Source organism: Dendroctonus ponderosae, unplaced genomic scaffold, assembly GCF_020466585.1.
Source record: "Dendroctonus ponderosae isolate FM_Combo_2020 unplaced genomic scaffold, Dpon_F_20191213v2 Dpon_F_20191213_4, whole genome shotgun sequence".
Classification (NCBI taxonomy): Eukaryota; Metazoa; Arthropoda; class Insecta; order Coleoptera; family Curculionidae; genus Dendroctonus; species Dendroctonus ponderosae.
The window spans coordinates 15,754,292-15,769,024 of NW_026018611.1; the positions used below are offsets into that span (position 1 = coordinate 15,754,292).

General features: G+C 35.6%; 2 protein-coding genes, 1 long non-coding RNA gene and 1 other non-coding gene across 4 annotated transcripts in view; 2 read left to right on the forward strand and 2 right to left on the reverse strand.

Moving 5' to 3' along the window:
- The window catches only part of LOC109541261 (biotin--protein ligase), a 53,728-nt gene that overhangs the window by 17,987 nt on the left and 21,008 nt on the right, over positions 1 to 14,733 (forward strand). The gene's annotated exons all lie outside the window — the stretch shown is intronic.
- The window catches only part of LOC109541262 (microtubule-associated proteins 1A/1B light chain 3A), a gene marked incomplete at its 5' end in the record, with an annotated part of 53,406 nt that overhangs the window by 3,156 nt on the left and 35,517 nt on the right, over positions 1 to 14,733 (reverse strand).
- LOC125504255 lies at positions 5,627 to 6,968 on the reverse strand. Its single transcript, XR_007281376.1, has 2 exons — positions 6,795 to 6,968; positions 5,627 to 5,948 (listed from the first exon to the last, which is right to left on the reverse strand). It is a non-coding gene; the product is annotated as an uncharacterized LOC125504255 (long non-coding RNA).
- Positions 7,578 to 7,697, forward strand: LOC125504336. Its single transcript, XR_007281448.1, has one exon. It is a non-coding gene; the product is annotated as a 5S ribosomal RNA (ribosomal RNA).

Sequence of the window (14,733 nt, forward strand, 5' to 3'; positions counted from 1 at the left end):
CGGTTCAGTTGAACCATCGTTGAACTTGCTTTTGTGCAACCGGGCCTAAAAGAGACATTTTGTTCTCTCTGGGATGATGTAAAAATGAGCGTTCTGGCTGATTTTGCTTCCGAGAAATTAGCAAAAACGAGCCGAAAAACATGAAATTTTGGGATAATCTTGCACCTAAGTGTCTGATGTTTAAATTTCGCTTTCTGTGTCAAAATTACTCCAATTTCCTCACTCATGCTGTTATGACTCTAATCTTCAATTCTCCATCCAACGATACCAATGTTATGTCATGACCAACCATGCCATCATGGTTGTCATGGAGGTCATGACTCCCGCCCTTGTGCTGGGTTGATATCGACTAACTATCATTTTTCTAATTTCATAGACAACAAAGTACTGAATTTGTACTACATGACCCCCTTGACTTGATAGCTAGATCCGCCCCTGCGACAGTGGTATCTTAAATTGCTGGTTTGGGGTTCCAATGTGGCGTAAAATTTGCTCCTCACCTCTTGCGTTCACTGCGTAAATGCGACCTTCGTTATTGCGTTGCCAAAGAGAGCCGTCTCCCGAGCGTTCCGTTCAACATTAGAAAACGTTTCTCGATTTGGCAATCTTCTTCGGTACTCCACCACACTTCTTCGGCAGTTTCTCAAAACCCCAATACTAATATCAAGCTCGCAAGTATATCAACTCGTTCATTGAATGAAAATTGTCCAGCCATTTGCTTGGGTCTACGAAAAAAACCCTTAGATACATTTACAAGATAACTGATGCGTGTAATTTACGAGACGTCTGATTTGACAACCAACTCTGTCTCCAGCAAATATTAGCACAGCCTACGATGAAAAAATAAACTAACTCGACAACGAAGGCAGATACGAAAAAACTGGAAGAGCTAAAAAAAATCTTAAATTGGACAGCAGTTCGAAGATAGTAGTGCAGCAGAAAAAACTTCGCGGGGTAAAAGGGGGTATGACACTAGAAAAAAACACCGTGTACATTTTCACAACCAGTTAGCTTACCTACGGGTAGAGGGTCTAAACAGTAGCCTACGTTAAAAATTTGAGCAAAATATCTCATAAACTGCAAGAGTTAAAAATAAAATACCAATATTTTTTAAAACTTTAACACTCTGTATCTCGTTAACCATGGTTCTGAGTAGAAAACTTAAATAGCAAGTCGACTTACTTTGAGGTACACGCCCCTGCTCTGGGTCCGTAAGGTTGTGAATCGCCAGTATATTTAACGCAATGTATCAGATAGCCCATCTAAAACGCTGGCATTACCAACTGCTTTTATTATACAGGGTGGTTTTTTAATCTTGAAACGCTTAAATATTTCGGGAACGAGTGATCCGAGGAAAAAACGTTTCAAATAAGAAGTTAATATCTGGGAGGGGGAAGTATATTTGTGTCAGAAAAACAACGCCTTCTTCGACCTTGCAGGGGCCAACTTGAGAGTTTCAAATGGTAACCACAACATTTTATTGGAGATTCAAATAGTACGTCAAAAACTGAGAATAATCTATCCCAAACATTTTCTTCTATTTTGACAGGTGGCGCTGCAATTCATCAATTATCTTTTTTTTGCTTTAGATCTGCTGAACTATCTATTATTTAATTGAAACGCGGAAAATTTTAGTGTGACCAATAGCATCTATTAATGTCAGAGGAACATTCAGTCCGAAAATTGTTTGATGATGAAAATCAAATATGTACCTCCAAATCAACAAAACATCTATTCGTTCACTAAAAGTATAACATTAATAGTTTGAAAATTTGCATTGCCAATACGTGACATTTCGAAATGTATTTTGAATATGAAGCTGTCAAAGTCATCTAAAATTTCTCTCAACTCAATGTAGGAACGCTGATAAATACGTAGAAATTTCAAATTGTCAAAAATGACTTCGACATTTATTAATTTGATTTAAGTAAGCTACTATAATTTTTGATATGGGCGCAGTAACTGTGCAAGAAAAAAATGAAGTTATTTTTGTATACGGAGAAGCCGGCCGATATACTCTCAATAAACCAATACATGTTTTGTTAATTTGGAGGTACATATTTGATTTTCATTATCAATCAATTTTCGGACTGAATATTCCACTGACATTAGACTTGACAGTAGATATTATTGGTCACACTAAAATTTTAAGCGTTTCAATAAAATAATAGTTCAGTACATCTAAAGCAAAAAAATTGATAATTGATGGATTACAGCGCCACCTGTTAAAATCGAAGAAAATGTTTTTTGATAAATTATTCCAAGTTTTTGACGTACTATTCGAATCTCCAATAAAATGTTGTGGTTACCATTTGAAATTCTCAAGGTGACCCCTGCCTATCCGACAAGGTCGAAGTAGGCGTTGTTTTTCTGACACGAATAAACTTCCCCCTTCCAGATATTAACTTCTTATTTGAAACATTTTTTCCGTTTCCGAAATATTTAAGCGTTTCAAGATAAAAAAACAACCTGTATATACATATATTTAAAAAGATATATATAATTTTTTTGCTACTAACATGGATAAATGCATTATCGTGCAATGGCCAAAGCTGGGGAAACTGGAATAGGCCCAAAAAGAATGACTTGTAAGTGATATTTCAATGAAAATCAAAGCGCCAGAGCAAATTAACTCATACTGAATATAAGCTGAAGCTAAAGATTAGATATTTAATGTTCGTTTAACAGGCATTGTTTTTAATTTTTCATTTTGTTTATGTATTGTAAGATATTTTAAGACAGGGCAATAATGCAAAATACTGATTTATATATTGTAAGAATATTGGTTTGAGCCTGAGTGTACAATATGCAAAAACAATAATGTTTATGAAAAATCAAAAATTTTGATCACAATGTTCCTTGTCGTATATCGTAAATAATATTGTTTTATATACAGGATGTCCCGGAATATGCAGGCATGCTCTCGGATTTGTCAGGGGACGTTAAAAACAGAACAGGCTTCTATAAACAAATGTCCAGAGGTCCCCCCTACGAAGATACCGGCCTCTAAATCAGGAAAATCGATTTTATTTAAATAACTTTTAGAATCCTTCATGCAATTTAATTATTTTGTCATGCAATGAACAGTACATCATTGCTCTTAAAAAGGACAGATGAAAACATTTTTAACATTTCGGTCTGCCAGGGATGGACTAGGTGGAGTATAATAATAGTTAATTTTTTTGCCCTTTACAATCAAGACACGAAAATAATGTATTTAGGTAGCTTTAACCTTAAGTTTAAAAAACGACACCTTTGATTTATATCGATAAACAGAACGGGTTTCGAGCAAAAATATTTTTATTGAATACGGATTTTAATGCATGCATTGGTGGGCTGTGTTTTTTCGATATTTTTTAGTTCGGTTTTTAACGTGCGAAAGTACGGTAATAATGTTTTGTCACTGTCTGTCCGTTAGCGATAGAGTTTGCTACTTTTTCAAACTTATTAAAATTTATCTTATTCTTAAATTCGATTTTTATCCGTAATCGAGTTTACGTTTTCGGAATATGCTGACATGCACTTAATGTATGGACTTGGCATCACATCTGCCGTAGAAGCCAAAAGGCTTTACGCGGAACGATTTCCAGACCGAAGAGTACCGGATAGAAAAACTTTTGAAAGAGTGGAGAAATAATGTTAGGAACGTTTGCCAAAGCCAAACACAATTGTGGAAACCAAGTGAATCGCAGGGGCGGTTGCTGATGAAGATATTTTAAATGCGGTAGAAGCAGATTCTTTAATAAGTGCCCGGTTTCATTGTCTAAAATCTACAGTTTTTAGGACCGTTAAAGAACAGCAATTGTATCCTTATCACGTTCAAAAGGTTCATGCATTTCTTCGTGAAAATCTTCTACAAAGAATGGAATTTCCTAACTGGCTTTTACGTATGCACAGAAATAATGCAAACTTAGTTATGTTTACGGACGAAGCTCGATTTTCTAACCATAGAGTAATAAACTCCCATAACTTGCATTTATGGGCAGAACAAAATCCGCATGCTTTCATTTTGACTCACCATAAACACCATTCGGATAACGTTGGATAGGAAGGAGGACCCGTAGCTAGGCCAGATCGCCAGATTTCAACCCTTTAGATTTTTTTGAGGATAGTTAAAAGTTTAATTAATTTAGTGTATGCCAATCCTGTCGACACTAAGAAAAACTTATTAGAAAGCATTAATTTTAATTGCGGCCAAATAAGAACGAATGCTCAAGCATTGTGGAGAACGCAACAATCTACATTTCTTCCAGCTAGGGAGTGCATAAGTTTGGAAGGAGCTCATGGTGAATCTACATGCAAAATTGTTCAGTAAATCCGTATTCAATAAAAATGTTTTTTCCTCGAAAACCGTTCTGTTGATCGATATGAATCATATCGAGTGTCATATTCAAATATTCAAAAAGCAAATAATTATGTTTAGTAATAATCGAATACTCGAATACGCCAACATTATCAACCTCAGAAGACCTCTCACAGTCATCTTTATATGCACTTTGTATATTTTGAGAAATTAAATTATCCACACTCTACAAGCACTTCCTTATTTTACAAAGAATGCGTTCAATTATTTATGTTGTGTATTCGCATAAAATTGAGGCATAAAGAAATTCGATGTGCCACACATGCTATGATGCCATTTGAAAATTTAAAGGGGGGGCTGTGAAAAATCCTGAATATTTACATGGTTTTTGAGCATCACATTAAAATCATTCATCATATTCGAACACTCGAATATTGAAATACTCGATTATTCGTTAGATATTCGAGTATTCGAATAAACCACTAAACGAGTAGTCGAATTTCAGATTTTTTAAAATTCCGAGCACTAAAAGCTACCCAAATACATTGTTTTCGAGTCTTCATTGTGAAGGGGTAAGAAAATAAACTGTTATTGTGCTCCACCTAGTCCATCCCTGGCAAACCAAAATGCTCAAAATATTTTCATGGGTCCTTATTAAAAGCACTGTTCATTGTTTATAAAAATAATTAAAATGAATGAAGTATTCTAAAAGTTATTTAAAAAAAATTGATTCCCAGGTGGCTCCTTTAGAGGCCTGTATGTATAGGCCTCTCTGTATAGGGGGACCTCCGCTTCTAGAATTTTTTTTTTATAGAAACCTGTTATGTTTTTTAACGTCCCCTGTACAAATCCGAGAGCATGCCCACCTATTCCGGGACACCCTGTTGTAAAATATTATCACATAATATGTAAAACAGAATTATGTTAAATCTTCTGGTATTCAGTTAATTTCAACGATTCAATAAACTAATAATTATGGCATTACTTGTGTCTAAAATTGTTTTCGCTACTCTTGGATGTGATATCTCGGACTGTCCCGCTGATGGATCCATGTTAAACGTAGCTGCTTTATATCCGCTATAATTGTTTACACAGAAACACGTTCGAATTCACCTTTCTTCGTGCATGCATAAATCGATATAAGCAATATCCCTAAACTTGATCACTTTTACAGCAATGAAGTATCTCTCAAAGAAACCGCACCAAAATACTAACATTTAATATCTTAAAGGTATGTAGCTCCTTATCTCTTATTTTTTTCATTCTATCAATAATGTTTGTATATACGATTCTAGATAGCAGTAGTCTTTCTCCTCACTTCAATTTCATTTCAAATACATTTTATTTTACGTATAACTGCCGCAACAAACTGTTCTAATAAGAAGTAAATTAATTAAATTTTGTTTTTTTTAACTGTTATATACATTTTAACATAACATAACAAGAATTTGTCTACCTCTGCCACCGAAGTTTAATATCGGCATTTTCACTTCTCTCACGTAGAATTTCCTTTCATCATTCATACTGCAAGTTTTTGAAACTATTTGGCACTCGGGTTGTTGTCGTTTGTCGTCAATATAACAGCAATAACAGAACAGCTGTCGGAGTACTAATATCGGCAATTATCTCTCACTGGTTGACTGATCTGTAAAACAAGTATGATTTTATTTTATCTGTAAAACAAGAACTTTATTCGCTGCTGATTAATAAAGGATGATAGGTGCACTTAATCATTGCAAATGGCTTTTGTTTTTGTTAGTTGTCTTAAATGTACGGGGTATTTCAAATTTTATCCCTTAGTCATATTTATATCCATATGTTTAGTTGACAAGGCATTTAAAAAAACATCATATGCACGTTGACCCGAAATGAGGGAATAGTCTACCTACATGAAAACAAATGTCATTTCAAGTTCATAAATAGGTTTCCGAAACTCCAACAATAACGGAACTGTAGTGGTCTTGAAGTTGAAGAACATTTCTTAAATTATCTTAAATTATATTAAATATGTTCGTTCACTGATTGTTTTCAAATTTATCATCTTTCCTGCAAATGTTGCTCAGTATAAATATAAAAAATAACCTATTTTGGAGAAAATCATCTTAAATTAAAATCTAAATCTAAAACCAGAAAATTATCTGTAACTGAAAAAAATATTAGCAGTTGTGCGTAAATTATGCGTAATATGTTTTAGAGTGCGTCGTAACCTCTTAAGACGATAATATGTCCATAGAAGAAGAGCGCCTCTTAAAGTGTTGTTATAAAAATATTGTCGATTATAATATAACTCTTAATTATCAATGCTCCATTTGTTTTCACTGCTCTCTTTGGGGAAATGTCCGAATTTCATGGAAATGGGCTGTTATTGATACACATAACCTGATGGTCTGGTGCCCGTTGGTTTTACATCCCTTGATATTCGGCAAGTCTCTCGCAGTCCATTCGTGTCACATGCTAGTTTTCTCTGTCTTCCCCATCGTACAGTACTCACTTGAGGATGGATTGAAGATAATTTTGAGCTTGTCCCACATAGCTCTCTTATTGGAATGTTCAGAACTCTCTCTCAATGCTTTGCCCGTTATTGATATTAATGTCGTTATTTACGCCCGCTCTCATCTCATTGTATTGCACGGTTCAAAGTTCCGAAATTGTAAAATATATTACTACCTACTTGTTTAGTGATTTTCATCGGAGACAATTGTTAAATCAGATGTGAGCGGATATTTTCTAAAGAAGGCAAGGTCAATCTATGAAAAACGTTCAAGATTAAGTCCAAATAAAGTGTCACAACTATTATTAATGACTTTTAATGCAATAATATGATCTATTATTTGTTATTTTATTTTGTAACAACAAATAATCCATATTTAGATATCTATTTTGTAATCTTTCATATTTGACATAAAATGATAAACATCATTACTGTTTTGTAATAATATATAATAAATATGTTTTGAATTTAATTGAAAAAATATTTGAGTTTACCTGGGTTATCTCAGAAAACATGGGTTCCGTCTTTTTATTTGAGTTTAAGTACTTTTTGAGTATTTAAGTTGAAGCAGCGAAAAGTATTAAGTAATGCGGAACGCCAAAAACTATTTTGTGCTAAAAAATGAGCATTTAGCAATAGATCAACTCAAAGTAGCTTTCATCAACTGAACGTCAAAGATTATACAAAACCAAGAAGAGCAATATGTAGAACCTCTCGTTGAAGAATATTAACCAGAGCCTAAGTACTGAACGTATAAAACCCGCGTTTGAGCATAAACTCATAGGCAACGACCATACCACGTTGAATAATACCGGTTCTCGTCCGATCACCGAAGTTAAGCAACGTCGGGCGCGGTTAGTACTTGGATGGGTGACCGCTTGGGAACACCGCGTGTCGTTGTCTTTTTGCTTCTTTGCAATACAAGCAAATGTTGTAAATAAAAGATATTTTACATTTAAAAGGAAATTAAATTACATTTTACCTATTCCTAATCTATTTATAAATTATTAAACCAAGGATCCGTCCATATTAAAATTATAAAATAAAATTATTATTGCAATCATGCGTTAAACAAGTTCGATATTATGTTTTCTATGGTTTCTATAACTACATGATTTAATTATTTATATTTTTTCTATAACTTATCACTTTTGCCAAGCGTCCCGTGACGCACACCATTTTTTTTAAATGGACTTATCTTGAATCTTTCTTCTAGTCGTTCTTTGTAAAGCCACTTTGCAGTTTGGTCTTCTAAAGACTCTATGTTTAACTTTTCGACATATTTGGGGGTCTTCTTCTTGTCTGGTGGGATCTTGATCAAAGCTCTTACATCAAAAATTTGTTATATATACACGGTGTCCAACCGGGAACCACCGCGATCGATACCTGACAAACTGTAATTAGGATAAATTTGAAAATTGGACAGTGTGCCCATTGTCATTGGGAACAAGCAATCTAAAATATTTTCAAGATGGCACACTTCCGGATATGTACCGGAAGTAGGCGTGTTTCTTGCTTATTTTAAATGGAACACCCTATACATATATTATTACATTGTTGGATTTTATTCCAAATTGTAAATATATTTCATGTATGATATTGGGGTTTCCATTTGAAAAAAATGATTTTGGGCCGTTTTCTCAACGTCATTTTGAAACTTATTTTTGTTACACTTTGTATTAATAGTTATCAAAATTTTGTAGAAATGCCATTACAGTAAGTCGTTCAACAAGAAATGCGACTCAAATTAAGTAGAACATATTTCCTTCTGGGAAAAATGAGTAAATATTTGAGTAGCAGCAACTGTCATTTTTGACATGAAATTTTAAATATATTAAAAACGGTTAGACAACTATAGAATATTGTAAATGAAATATATTTAGAATATGGAGAAGAATTCAAACATATAATAATGTATAGGGTGTTCCATTTAAAATAAGCAAGTTGGCATATCTGGCAAATATCTGTGGCGGCGGTTCCCGGTGGGACACCCTGCATATATCCGGTTTACAGCGTCCTACGCCTTCAGGTTCCCAGTCTCCAGCCTCATCAACATTAACAGTTATATTTATAGCCTAAAAATGCTGAATTATAGTCATGACCGAAACTAAACAATATTTCGCTGATCTGACAATCATCAACGCAACGCACAACCGCATCATACAGACTATATAATATATAATATATATACATATTGTAACGGAAATGGCCTGGGATACTCACGTTTGGAATGGGGGATCGAAATTAATGATATTTCAGTAAATGGGAGCCCCATTTGGGCCCCATTTACTGTCAAATATGACACTGACAAGCGGGAAGTTTCGCACCTGTTCTGGAGATTTCGAGAACCATCTGGGTTACCTGGAGGAAATTATATAAGCGACGACGAGAACCACATAGGGGAAGTGAAGTGACAGGAGCGACCCGGTGCAGAAGCGAGTTTTCCGTGTGTTATTGTTATCGTTTGTGAAGTTGACGGTAATTTTGAAGTTAGTTTGTTCCTGTTCCGCATTTAAAGTTATACCGAAGTGAATAAAAGTTGGAAGCTGAAGAAAGGGTTTGATTCTCGGCCATCCACGGTGCAATATATAATTTTTATGCTGTGGCACAACTAAACATACTTTCCGTTGACAAATGGTTGCTGAAACTTCTGTGTTGAATCGGTTTTGTGCTGGTGCAAACCACTTTTTCGGGATTATTAGACGGTTCCAAAAACAACCGGTTAAATTGGCTGTGTAAGTGTAACTGCGGTTCCAGGTTACAACAGGTGTCTGGAACACTGTTATATGAGCGGTTACGTTAAATACCGACGATCCGTAGTATAAAGATAGATAATAATGATGGCTTAATCAGGCAGAGGATTTGTATTAAATTTTACTCAATTGTCGCAAGACAAATTCTGATTTTGCCGATTAAGATTTATTCCGGCATTACCAAAGTTATAGTATCCGGCTATTCAACTCCTTCCACAAAATTAATTTAATAAACTATCTTGTTTGTTTTGCAGTTATTTAATTAATAGTCGTTTAATTTCTTATTCAGATACTAGGTATCCCACTTTGTCGCACAAACTGTAATCTGGTAGCTTTGACTTGGATGTGTATATATTAGGCTCGTTAGCGGATTATAAACAAGTATCGTTTGTTTAACCCCGGCAAAGTAATGACCTATTTGGAATCTTTCAAAGCCCCCAGTGAACTGTATTGCAATCGAAGATACAATTATTAAATATGATTTGAATTATCATCAGAATGACTGTCGCTGCATAAACAAACGCCTTAGCTTGGGAAATCGGCGGAAAAAATTACGTTTACATTAATTACCATGTAAAGTTAGTAAAATGGTTTCAATTTTGAAAATATGCCTTAACGTACGGCTGATAACTTATTAATTTAATAAAGATAAAAACAGACCTCGACATGATTATCCATTTTATGCTTGGGATAATAAAGTAAGAAAAACGCACAAAATATTCAGATCGAGACGAAAATGTTAATTCAATATAAGATTAAACCTTACCATTATACTTGAAAAACAATAGGGAGTTTTTGGCCCCTTAATTGCAACACGCTTTACGTTATCCGTTATTCTGAGAATGCGCAATAGTCAAGAAATAACCGTAATAGAGGATAACGTGTTCCTTTATATACGTAGGAGTAGCGGTAACGTTAATAAGCATCACGTTAAAAAGCAGAACGACGGTGTTGGCGTATTTGACTTATTTCTAATATTATTAATAAAATAATCGGCTATAATAGAATAAGAAAAAAAATGTGTTGTAAATTTAAATAAGACCTTTTTATTGACCAATTTACGCAATTATTGCGTAATTACGGATTTTCAGTGAAAATTATTTGGGCAAATTTGAACTTTTTTTAAATACGGACTGCGACCGCAGAATCGCATCAGAACAGTGTAAGCCTTCAAACAAACCACTTCTGAAGATGCAAGCCACTCGTACTTGCGAAACGTCAAGAAGCAATGCTACCCAACGACGGCCTAAAAACCCGAAAAACCCATTAGTTTGAAGGAATGGCCTCGAAAATCTATCTCTTTTGATAAATTTGAACTTTGTTAACACTACTAACATTGCACGGACAGGTTCTAACTTCTATTTCATAACCGTTTATTTTCCGTTTTCAGTTCCGTTAACCAATAGTGAAATGGATGTGGTAGGAAAAAGATAGCGTTTTTTTCTGGTATTCGGAGACATTGAACGAGCCGCGGAACATGTTCCTTCTAAACCTAAAATTGATAAAGCAATCTCTGGGCTCAATATTTTCTAACTTAAAAATAGCTCTTTGATTTGCAACAACAGGTTGGCCCAAGATATCGTGTAAAATTAAGCCTCTTCCGGCGCAGAAAGGCAGCTTCAATGTTCTCTTCCATCTTAGCCACTTTTTGTTTAATAGTAATACAAACTTAAACTAGCTTTGAAACTTTTCCAAACAACACGGGATAAGAAAACAATAAAGTGAGGTTTATTTTATTAAGAGTGCGACAAACGCGGTGTCAAAAACTAAAAAACGCACTTAACGTTATTTGCCTGAACACCTTTTATTTTAACACTGCGCATGATCAGAATAACGTTTAGCGTTTAAGGCCAACGTAATTTTAAGGGGCCTAAAAACTCTCTAATATAATTTAAATTTCCGCCACGGGACCTCCTACAGGCCTCAATCCTTTTGAGGTAATTTTGAATGACTTTTCGGATAACTTCACGGATATTGGCTGTTAATTAATATTGGCGGATAATTAAACGGCCGGGACACATTTATCCAATCCGACTCCGATCATTGTACCTTCCGTCGATCCCACCCTCTAACTAACCCAAACAATCGGATCGGTGCCGGATCGGAAAGGGGAAGGCACAAATGTCATACACGTTTCAGTTTTCGTTACGATTTTTAGCTCCGATAGACGATTAGTAGGGTCATAGGTCATAGTTCTACAGTTGCCATTCGCAAATCTAAGGGCAAGCAGTATTGCAGCGGAGATTTGAATAAATGTTTAAACATTTTAGCGAGTGTTACTTGGCCTTGGTGACTTGTCTAGACAGCGAAGGAGAAAAACGAATATATTTGAGGGAGAACAAGGGTAGACGCACATTTTGGGTCCACGTGGTTTGGAAAACAAGACCAAATAAAGGAGAGTTTCTCACTTTTGACACTTCATCCGTTAGCCGATGAAAAGAAATTTTAGCAATATTTTAGAATGTCCATGTCGGAGTTTAGTCTTTTGCAAAAAAACTGCAGGAAAAAATACAATATCGAATATGTCTTTACTTTATCAATTAACTCCTCACGTTTTATTAAACACATTGTTTAAATTTTATTAAAACCAAAACAAAATGTGTCACTAAGGAAACCTAATGACGTCCAAAAGACTTCCAAATGCTTCGCCTTTTGAACGTCCAAAATTTGACGTCTTTGTGTCGTCAGATATTCGTCCAATGACGTCCAAGACCAAAAATGCCCAATAAATGACGTTTTTTAATGAAATAATGACGTGAATTTATGAAAAAGGATTTAGTGTCCATCATCCGCCAGAGCGTGCTCAGCTACATCCGATTTCTCTGTCTGTCCCAATCTACAGCATCTCTTGTGTTTCGAAATTTTGGTGTTGATGCTTCGCTTAGTGGTACCAACGTAGACTGAGCCACAGCTGCACGGAATCCTGTAGACTCCAGCTGTTGATAGAGGATCCGCTTTGTCCTTGCCCGACCTTAGACTCTCCTTGATTGTTTTTGTTGGCTTGAAGTCCGTTTTAATGTTAGGTTTCTATAACATCCTGCCAATTGTGTTGATGATTTTTTGTATCTCTGCTTCTCCACGGTTTCGTTCACTTCAGTGTTATTTTGATAGAAAGTTCTCGGTCTGAGTATTCTTCTTATCTCCTTATTACTCAACCCATTTATCGTAAACGCTCTCTCCAAGTGTCCCAGTTCCTTCATTATGATTATTGTAGCACTATCCCACTGAGAAGGCGTTGTTCCCTTCAGAAGACATGCATTGAAAAGCCTACTTATATTCTTAAGCAATATGTTTCCTCCTGCCTTAATAGACTCAATAAAAATTTCATCTTCGCCTGGGGCTTTATTGTCTTTCATTTATTTCAGCAACGCTCTTATCTCACCCAGGGTTATATCAGAAATATCCTCTGAACCTTGGTTTCGTACATGAGGCAAGTTCTCAGGCGGATTTTGTTTTTTTCTTTTGCATAGTTCTGTATAAAAGACCTCAACCAACTTTAAATTTTTTTTCGAAAGACTTTCAAACTTTTGTTGTTTTAGATGACTTTCTATTTCTTTACATTAAAAGTTTCTTATATCTCTCCTGGCGCCCTTTAAGATGTCTTTATCATCTAGGATTCGTAGTTGGTCTGCATGGTATGCTTGAAATTTAGTTATATTCTGTGTTTCATAAGACTCTTTGTGTTTTCACTAAGCTTATCCTTTGGATTCTTATGTTTTGAGCACCACCGTTTTTGTGCGTCTTTTAAAATTTTATTAATTTTGCTATTCGCAGCTTTGATATTTACTTCCTCATTTCTCGCAATCCCAGAGTTTTCCAGTTCAAAGTCTATCTCTTTCTGGTATTTATTCAGATCTGTAACATGAGACCACCTTTGAGGTGCTTGTTTCATGATCATATTTGCCCTCACTCGTTTTATATTGATAATCACTCTTGCTCTTACTATTCGATGGTCAGTACTGAATGAAAATTGATTCAGTACGTTGACTTCTTGCACAATATTTTTCCTGTCAGTGATCACATAATCGATTTTCTTTTGAGTAATTCCATCTGGGCTTGCTCACGTCCAGCGCTTCTGTTTACTGTTTTAAAAAAAGAGTTCATCGCATACAGTTCATGGTGTGCCAGGAAGTCAAGGAGTTTATTGATATCCAATTTTTGCATTCATGTCCCCTTTAATAAGGTCGTAATGAGTTGGTGTTTTTGTCATCCCTGCTGCAGTGTCCTTGTAACAGCTTTCCACTTCCTCGTCCGAATGTGTACTTGTTGGGGCATAGACTTTAATAACTTTTTGTCTGCATTTAGAGCCTGTCTCAGCACACGGAATGCCACTCTTAAGCTTATACTATCCCTCTGGACAACGGCGCCTGCGTGATTCTTGTTTATTATGAAACCTTCTCCTCCATCCGTCGAGTCGTTGTCTCCTTTATGATAGAACAGGTGTCCTGACTCTAGTCTTAGCTGTTGTTCTCCTTTTCTTCTAACTTCGCGCAATCTTACAACGTCCCAGTTTATGGTAACTGGAAGAGGAGGTCAAACACCCTCCTCTTCCAGTTCCAGCAATATTTCGTTGTTTGTACCAGGACTCTGTTGACAGAGTCCTGGTATTCACAGTTGCAACCTGCAGTCGTCGCTTTTGATAGCCTGTGTACCTATTCTTGACGACTAGGGAGTAGAACAGCCGAGATAAGTGGGCGGGGTTTTATGACAGTCGGCCGAAACGGTATTCTTGAAAAAAAAATTTGAGAGGGAGCCGCTCCCCAGAAAGCGGGAATGATCGACTGATACGACCCAGTAGAAAATGCATCTCCCCGGGTTTTCCAACCTCAAATCGTATTTGTTTTTGTTTTGGATCTGAAGAACGTGTGTACCGATCTTTTTAACGAGCTTAATTTAGTTTTAAAATGCAAGTTGAGAAATTCAATAATATTATAATGACATGATAACTGAGCTATGAGGATGATGCTATGGAATAATTTGGGGTTCCAAAACATCCCTGGGACAAGATATCCTTTGATCTAACAGACCATAAATTTGTAAGGCTGTTTAGAAGACCCGAAAATCTTTGTACATAGTTTGTGGAGATGGTGTTTTATTGTTCATTAAATATACATTTGTTATGGATCCTACACAAGAATAAGCCTAGTCATTTGGGACCTGCTGTGGACAAATTCTATCAGTGATTT